A 9,374-nucleotide genomic window follows, 5' to 3' on the forward strand; every position below is an offset into this window, starting at 1 on the left:
TGACCCTATCCCTTTTCAAAAATATTTGCTTCTAACTACCTTCTCCCCCAATCTGCCCTCCCTTCTATCATCCCCTCTCTTATCCCATTCCTCCCTATTTTCCTGTAGAGTAAGATACCCAATTGAGTATGTATGGTATTCCCTCCTTAAGCAAAATTCAATGAGAATAAGGTTGTCCCATTCCCTTTCACCTTCCTGCTCTTTAAAGGGAGGCAAGATTGAGGGAGGAAGTGGTCAAAAGCAAAACTGTTTTGAGGAAGGGAAAGGAGATAAGATAAATAAAAACACAAATGGGGTGGGGGAATATGATAGGGAGAAAGACACAGAGAGTAATCATCGCTGTGAATGTGAATGGGATGAACTCTCCCATGAAACAGAAGTGGAGAACAGAATGAATTAAAAACCATAATTCTTACAATATGTTGTTTACAAGAAACACATTTGGAACAGGGTGATATACAAAGGGTAAAGGAAAAGGCTGAAGTACAATGTGTTATGCTTCAGCTAAACTAAAAAAAAGCAGGGGTAGCAATACTAATCTCAAAAAAAGCAAAAGAAACAATACATTTAATAAAAGGAAATAATGAAGGAAACTATATCCTGCTAAAAATCAACATAGACAATGAAGTAATATCATTACTAAATGTATATACACCAAGTGGTATAGCATCCAAATTCTTAGAAGAGAAGTTAAGTGAGTTACAGGAAGAAATAGACAACAAAAGTGTACTAATGGGGGGCCTCAACCTTCCCTTCTCTGAAATTGATAAATCTAACCTCAAAATAAACAAGAAAGAAGTTATGGAGTTGAATAGAATTTTAGAAAAGGTAGATAGGGTAGACCTCTGGAGAAAATTGAATGGGGATAGAAAGGAATATAACTTTTTCTCAGTGGTATATGGCATATACACAAAAATTGATCATGTAATAGAGCATAAAAACCTCCCAATTCTGCAGAAAGGCAGAAACATGAAATGCATCCTTTTCAGTTCATGATGCAATAAAATTATATGTAAGAAAGACTAAAATTAATTGGAAACTAAATAATCTAATCTTAAAGATTAAGTGTGTCAAACAACAAATCAGAAACAATCAGTAAGGGACAGTCAGGTAGCACACCAAGTAAGAGCACTGGCCCCAGAGTCGGGATGACCTGGGATTGAATCCGGCCTCAGATACTTAGCACCACACCCAGAAATAATTGGCCGTGTAACCTTGAGCAAGTTACTTAACCCCAATTGCTTAAAAAAAAAAAAAAGAAATGATCAATAACTTCATTCAAGAGAATGACAATAATGAGACACCATATCAAAACTTATAGAATGTAGTGAAAGTGGTTCTTGGAGAAGTTTTCTATTTCTGAATGCTTACATGAATAAAATAAAAAAAAAGAGGAGATCGATGATTTCAGCATGCAACTGAAAAAGTAAAAAGAACAAATTAAAAATCCCCTATTAAAAACAAATTAGAAATACTAAAAAGCAAAGGAAAGATTAAAGAAAACTGAAATTAAGAATACTATTAAACTAATAAATAAAATTAAGATCTGTTTTTATGAAAAAAACAATAAATTTTATAAATCTTTAATTAATTTGATTTTACAAAAGAAAAAAGAAAACAAAATTACCAGTATCAAAAATGAAAAGGGTGAATTCTCCACCAATGAAATGGAAATTAAAACAATATTTAGGAATTATTTTGTCAATTGTGTGCCCATAAATATGAAAAGCTCGCTGAAATGTATGAATATCTACAAAATAAATTGTGCATATTAACAGAAGAGGAAGTAAATTACTTAAATAACCCTATCTCAGAAAAAGAAATTGAAAAACACATCAACAAACTCCCTAGGAAAAAGTCTCCAGGGCCAGATGGATTTAAAAGTGAATTCTATCAAACATATAAAGAACAATTAATTCCAATATAATATAGTCTATTTGGGAAAATTGACAGAGGAGTCATATAAAATTATTTTATGATAAAAATATCATACTTATACCTACACCTGGAAGAGCCAAAATGGAGAAATGAAATTAAAACCAATTTCCCTAATGAATATAGATAAAAAAATTTTAAATAAAATATTAACAAAATTATTACAGCAACTTATCATGAGAATAATATACTTAGATCTTGTAGGATTTATACCAGGAATGCAGAACTGGTTTAATATTAGGAAAACTATCAGCATAATTGATCATATCAATGACAAAACTAACAGGAAACCAATCTCAATAGATTCAGAAAAAGCTTTTGACAAAATGCAATACCCATTCCTATTAAAAACACTACAGGTGGTGCAGTGAATAGAGCATTGGCCCTGGAGTCAAGAGGACCTGAGTTCAAATGTGGCCTCAGACTCTTAATACAAAAGCTAGTCAGGGAACCTTGGGCAAGTCACTTAACCCCAATTGCCCTACCTTCCCCCCTACAAAAATCAAAACAAACAAACAAAAACAAAAAAACAAAACCCACTAGAGGCAGGAAAAAATGGAGCCTTCCTTAACAGTAGCATCTACCTAAAACTATCAGTAACAACTATATATAATGGGGATAAGCTAGTTGCATTTCCAATAAGATTGGGGGTGAAACAAGGATGTCCATTATCACCGCTGTTATTCTGTACTAGAAACATTAGCTTTAACAATAAGAGAATAAAAAGAAATTGAAGGAATTAGAGTAGGCAAAGAAGAAACAAAGTTGTCACTGTTTGCAGATGATATGATGACATACTTAGAGAATCCTAAAGAATTAAATAAAAAAAATACTACTTGAAATAATAAACAACTTCAGAAAAGTTGCAGGATATAAAATAAACCCACATAGATCTTCAATATTTCTATATATTACTGACAAAGGCAACAGCAAGAGATAGAAAGAGAAATTCCATTTAAAGTTACTGTAGACATTATAAAATATTTGGGAGTCTAACTTCCAAAACAAGCCCAGGGACTATAAGAACACAATTACAAAACACTTTTCACACAAATAAAGTGAGATCTAACTAATTGGAAAAGCATCAGTTGCTCCTTGGTAGGTTACACTAATATAGTAAAAATGACAATTCTACCTAAATTAATTAACTTATTTGGTTTCATACAAATCAACCTACCAAAAATTATTTTATAAATCTAGAAAAAATAATATCAAAATTCATCTCAAAAAACAAAATATACAGAATATCAAAGGATTTAATTTAAAAACTGCTAGGAAAGGTGGCCTAGCCATGCCAGATCTTATATTATAGCATAAAGCAGCAGTCATCAAAACCACTTGGTACTGGCTAAGAAATAGAGGGGTAGATCAGTAGAATAGGTTAGGTACCAAAGACACAGTAGTCAATGATCATAGCAATATACTGTTTGAAAAACCCAAAGATCCCAGCTTCTAGGATAAGAACTCACTCTTTGACAAAATCTCCTGGGAAAACTGGAAAATAGTATGGCAGAAACTGAGCATAGACAAATATCTGACACCATATACCAAAATAAAGTCCAAATGGGGAAATGATTTAGATATAAAGGCTGATACCATAAAAAATAGGGGAAAAAGGAATAGATTTCTTTTTCCGTCAGACTTATGGAGAACAGAGGAATTTATGACCAAACAAGAGATAGAAAACATTATAAAATGCAAAATGGATAATTTTGATTAAATTAAAAAAGATTTGTACAAACAAAGTCAGTGCAAATAATATTAGGAAGGAAGCAGAAAATTGGGAAATATTCTTTTTACAACTAGTTTCTCTGACAAAGGCCTCATTTCTAAAATATATAGAGAACAGAGTCAAATTTGCAAGAATACAAGTCATTCCCCAATTGATAAATTGTCAAAGGATATGAACAGGCAGTTTTCAGAGGAAGAAATCAAAGCTATCTATAGTTATATGAAAAAATGCTCTAAATCATTATTAATTAGAGAGATTCAAATCCAAACAACTCTGAGCTATCACATCACACCTATCAGATTGACTAACATGACACAACAGGAAAATGGTAAATGTTGAAGAAGATAAGGTAAAGTTGGAACACTAATTCATTGTTGGTAGAGCTGTGAATTGATCGAACAAATTCTGCAGAGCAATTTGGAACTATGTCCAAAGTTACTATAAAAACATGCATATCTTTTGACCCAGCGATACAACTTCTAGGGTTAACTATCCCAAAGAGATCATAAAAATGAGAAAAGGGCCCACACTTACAAAAATATTCATAGCAGCTCTCTTTGTAGTGGCCAAGAACTGGAAATTGAAGCAATGCTGATAAATTGGGGAATGACTGAACAAGTTGTGTTGTGTGGATGTAATGAAATAGTATTGTGCTATAAGACGTGATAAACATGCAGACTTCAGAAAAACATGTAAATATTTATATGAACTGATGCTGAGTGAAGTGAGCAGAAACAGGAAAACATTGTACAAGTAAAAGCCACTGTGTGCGATGACTGATTTTGCAAGACTTACCCTTCTCAGCAATGCAAGGAGCTAAAACATTTCCAAAGGACTCATGAGGGAAATTCCCATGCACATCCAGAGATGTGGAGTCTTCTCTTTTTCCTTCCTTCCCTCCCATTCCCTTCCATCCCCTTCCCTTCCCTTTCCTCCTCTCCCCTTCCCTCCCCTGCCTTTGCCTTCACTCCCCTGCCTTCCCCTTCCCTCTCTTGGGGAGGGAAGGGGGGAGAAGGAGAAAAAAAATAAAACTTATGGAAATAAATGGTGATAACTAAAACTAAATAAATTAAATTTAAAAAATAAAATAAAAACTCCCATTTGGCATTAAAAATTCATAGACTTGCTCCAGCCTACATTTTTTATATGAATTACATATTATTACTTTTTTCAAATGCTTTATTAACTTCTGATTTATATCATTCATTTCCACCAGATTTTGAGTTACAAATTTTCTCCCCATTTTTCCCCTACCCACTGCCCCAAAAAAGCAGTCCCACAGGTTATTCCCTCCTTCAATCTGCTCTCTCCCATACCACTTTCGACTTTTCCAGTGGATCTCTATGCCCCAGTGCCTGTATATCTTCTTTCCCAATTACATGTAAAATAGTATTAATAATAGTGTATATATATATATGAATATTTGATTTTAAAACTCCGAATTCCAGATTCATTCCGTTTCTCCCTTGATGCCCACCCTTACTGGGAAGATAAGCAGTTCAGTATGGGTTGTACATGTGTGTCTAATGCAAAACAATAGCATAGTAGATATATTGTAAAAGACTGATTGTATTTCCCTCCCTCCTATCCCACCTCCCACTTTTTCTATTCTCTACTTTGATCCAGTCCCTTTTGCCTTCCTATACTTCCCCTCCATTGTAACCATTTCCCCTTGCCTCTTCTATGTGAGGTAGGTAAACTATCTCATTTTGTCTTTCCCTATCTCCTCTCATTATATTCCTCTCTCACCTCTTAATTTCACCTTTTAAGTATGCTGTTAAATTGGTCCTGTGCCCTCCATCTATGTATACCTGTAAACATATATACACACATTCACATATGTATTCATATGCCCATATACCTTCATATATAGACATATAGACATATATATAGACATATATATAAATATATATATTCCCTTCAATTACCGAGAAAAGTTTCATCAGTTACAATTATTGTTTTTCCACATAGGAATGTAAATAGTTCAACTTTGATAAGTTCCTTATGATTTCTTTTCCCTGTTTACCTTCTCAGGCTTCTCTTGCTTCTTGTATCTGAATGTCAAATTTTGTATTCAACTCTGGTTTTTTCAGGAAGAATGCTTGAAAGTCCTCTATTCCATGGAATGATCATATTTTCCCCTGAAACATGATACTCAATTTTGCTGGGTAGATGACTCTTGGTTTTAATCCCAGCTCCTTTGACCTCCACAATATCATTTTCCAAGCCCTTTGATCCCTCAGTGTAGAAGCTGCCAGATCCTGCATTATCCTGATTGTGTTTCCACAATATTCAAATTGTTTCTTCCTGGCTGCTTATAATATTCTCTCCTTAAACTGGGAATTCTGGAACCTGGATATAATATTCCTAGGAACTTTATTTTGGGGATCTTTTTCAGGAGGTTATAGGTGGATTCTTTCAACCTCTATTTTGCCCTCTGGTTCTAAAACATCAGGGCCGTTTTCTTTGAGAACTTCCTGGAGGATGATTTCTAGGTTCTTACTTCGATCATGGCTTTCAGGTAGTCCAATAATTTTTAAATTCTCTCTTCTGGATCTATTTTCCAAGTCAGTGGTTTTTCCCATATTTCACATAGCCTTCTATTCTTTCATTTGTTTGGATCTGTTTAGCAGCATCTTGATTTCTGATAAAGTCATTAGCTTCCATTTGCTCTGATCTAATTCTGAAGCAATGATTCACCTCATTGAGCTTTTGAGATTCTTTTTGCATCTGGCAAATTAGTCTTTTTAAGGCATTCTTCTCCTCATTGTCTTTTTGAGCCTCTTTTGCCATTTGAGTTAGTCTATTTGTCAAGGTGTTCTTTTCTTCAATCAGGCTGTTGACTCTCATTTCATAATTTTCTTGCATTGTTCTCATTTCTCTTCCCAATTTTTCCTCCACTTCTCTTATCTTCTTCTTAATGTCCTCTATGGCCTATAACCAGCTCATATTTTCCTTTGAAGCTTTTGGTACAGGAGTTTTGACTTCACTGTCTTCCTCCTGTTTCATGCTTGGCTCCTTTTTGTCCCCAAAACAGGAGTCTAATATTGTAATCTTTTGTTTGCTTTGTTTCCTTTACCTGGTCATGTTGCCACTCAGTCACTTGACCCCTGGGCTTTTTGCCACAGTAGGACTCTGCCACAAGACAGGGGAGCTTTCGTCCTGAATGCTGGGGTTTTCTCAGCTGCCAGAGGTATTAGATGGGTCCCCTCTCTGAGGTCTCCACACACTCTGGCAGGCTTGACACACACCCCAGGACCTCCACCCTAGAATGCAATCCAGATATAATAAGGTTAAAGCCAGAGTGATTACCCCTCAGATTGGTGCTTGGACCCCCTACACTCTACAGGCCAGAAGCTCCTATGTGGTGCTGGCTGGCTGTGCCGGCATCTGAGCGGCTTCTCACCCCAGGGGCAAAAGCCATGCACTCCCACTTACTGGGTCCCAAAGTCCAGACTGCACTGACCTCTCACTTTGTCCTTTGCATCTATGTGTTGATAAATCTGGAAAAGGCTACAGATGCTGCTGATATGGAGTGCCTCCAGCCTGCGGCTGGTCAGGCCCTCCCTGGGGCTAAAGCCTTGGTGTGGGGCTGGGCTGGGGTCCCAAAGCATTGAGCTGGCCAATTCCTGCCAGCCTGCTGGGCTGTCCTCAGCGGGAGGTTAGCTTCTCTGTGTCATTTTGTGGGTTCTGCAGCTCCAAAGTTTGTTTAGAGCCCCCTTTTTACATGGATTGGGGAAGGTGGACTCCATCTTGACTCCACCCCCCATATTATTCTCATTACACATTCTACAGTTCCATTAAATTGTCTTGATTATTGTTAAATTTAATGTGCAACATTACATTTACCATCTCTGTTTCTTTGCACTGGCTGTCTAATGCCAGCAAGGTCATTCCTCTTCATCTGTGCCTCTTAGAATCACAAGTTTCCTTCAAAATTCAGCTCAAGTGTCAACTTCCACAGAAAGCCTTTTCTGAGATCTCTAGCTGCTAGAACTTTCCCTAGGTCAAATACTTTTGGATCCTTTATCTATTTTATTTTTAGCTTTATATGCACATGTTGTCTCCCCTGAGAGTATATAAGACCTCTGAGGGCAAGGTCTTCTATCTTTCTATCCCCATCATTTAGTTTAGTCACTGTTAACACATGCTTCTTAACTGACTTATTGATAAAAGTGTGAGTGTTTTTAATGAAATAAAGTGCTAAATTGATTGATCTGGAAAAGTAAATTGAAATGCATATTAAGGGCAATCCATATATTATCAATTCCAGGATATCGATACCAGATAATAGATATTTGTGTCTTACATTTGCAATATTTACTAACAAATGACTAAAAATCCATAGGCTCCCAAGCCAAACTTTGTCTATAAAAGGAAAATATTGTAAAACAGAGTAATATCAATAAAAAGCATAATAACACTATTTAAATGTAACAGAAACTGAAGGCACTTTTATTCCTTTTAGGGTGCTATTACTGACAGGTAAGCTGATATTCAACTGACTTTCCCAGATGTATTCCATGAAACTAAAAGTACAGTGCAAATCTAGTAAAATAGAATTTTCTTCTCTGCACCTTAACTTTAGAAATACAGTGAGTATAATCACTGAGCAATTCAGTTCCTGACACATAATGATTATTCAGATTAGGCTGTATAACAAAAAGGAATGAAGATGGGAAAACCCCAAATTTTCACATTTTCTAGCTTTACAAAACTATAGAATTCAGAGAGATTAGTAGTACTGCTGTCTTCTTTTTTATATCTCCTGATACAATTAAATAATAAAGTTACATTAATCTAAATCATAGATTCTAAAGCTTTTATAAAAAAGATTTCAGTAGTCTTCCAGTACGGTCCATTACTTTCTAGGAGACAAAATATTATTCATTCCAATTCTATAAATGAGGAAACCAAGGCCCAAAGAATAAAATGCTACTTCCTCTACCATGCCTGGTTGCTGATTGTGTTACAGTGTCACTGTTCTAGACATTGGGAATTAGGTACAAGAAGCAGTGGGTGTGAGGGCAGCCCAATGTTATTTTTTTTTTTTTTGGTGTGGGGGGCATGTTTAAAATTGTTTCAGCTTTGTCTAAGAGGAGAAGAACCCAATGCCACAGGTTCATAAAATTTAGGAAACTGAGATCTTAAGAAGTAATACAATTTCCCCAGAATTACTTTGGAAGAATAGGAAGAGAGAAGGGAACAAGTATTAATTTAGCACATACTATTTTCCAGTTTCCATGCTACATGCTTTACAAATATTAATTATTTCACAAAAACATTATGACAATGAGTCAGAATCCAAACCCATGCTTTCTGCAGAGTTTTAAGAAATTCACTTGAATTCTCTGGGACTAGGTTGTTGTTCAGTCATTCAGTTTTGTCTGACTCTTTGTGATTGCATGCACCATAGTACGCCAGGTCCTGCTATCCTCCACTATCTCATGAAGTCTGTCTAAATTCTTGTTTGTTGTTTCTAACTTTACTATCACATGCTCTGCTATGCCCTTTTCCTTTAGTCTTCAATCTTTCCCAACATTAAAGTCTTTTCCAATCAGTCCACCCTTCTCATTTTTTGACAAAGTACTTAATCTTCAGTATTTGATCTTCTAGGGAATAGATTAAATTTTTTTTAAGTTTTGGCTGATTTGATCTCCTTGCGATCCAAGGGACTCTCAAAAGTCTTCTCCAACACCAAAACACA

Source organism: Petaurus breviceps, unplaced genomic scaffold (genome assembly GCF_028583685.1).
Source record: "Petaurus breviceps papuanus isolate PSGF00001 unplaced genomic scaffold, PetGlider_PUasm1.0 688, whole genome shotgun sequence".
In the NCBI taxonomy this organism is placed as follows: Eukaryota; Metazoa; Chordata; class Mammalia; order Diprotodontia; family Petauridae; genus Petaurus; species Petaurus breviceps.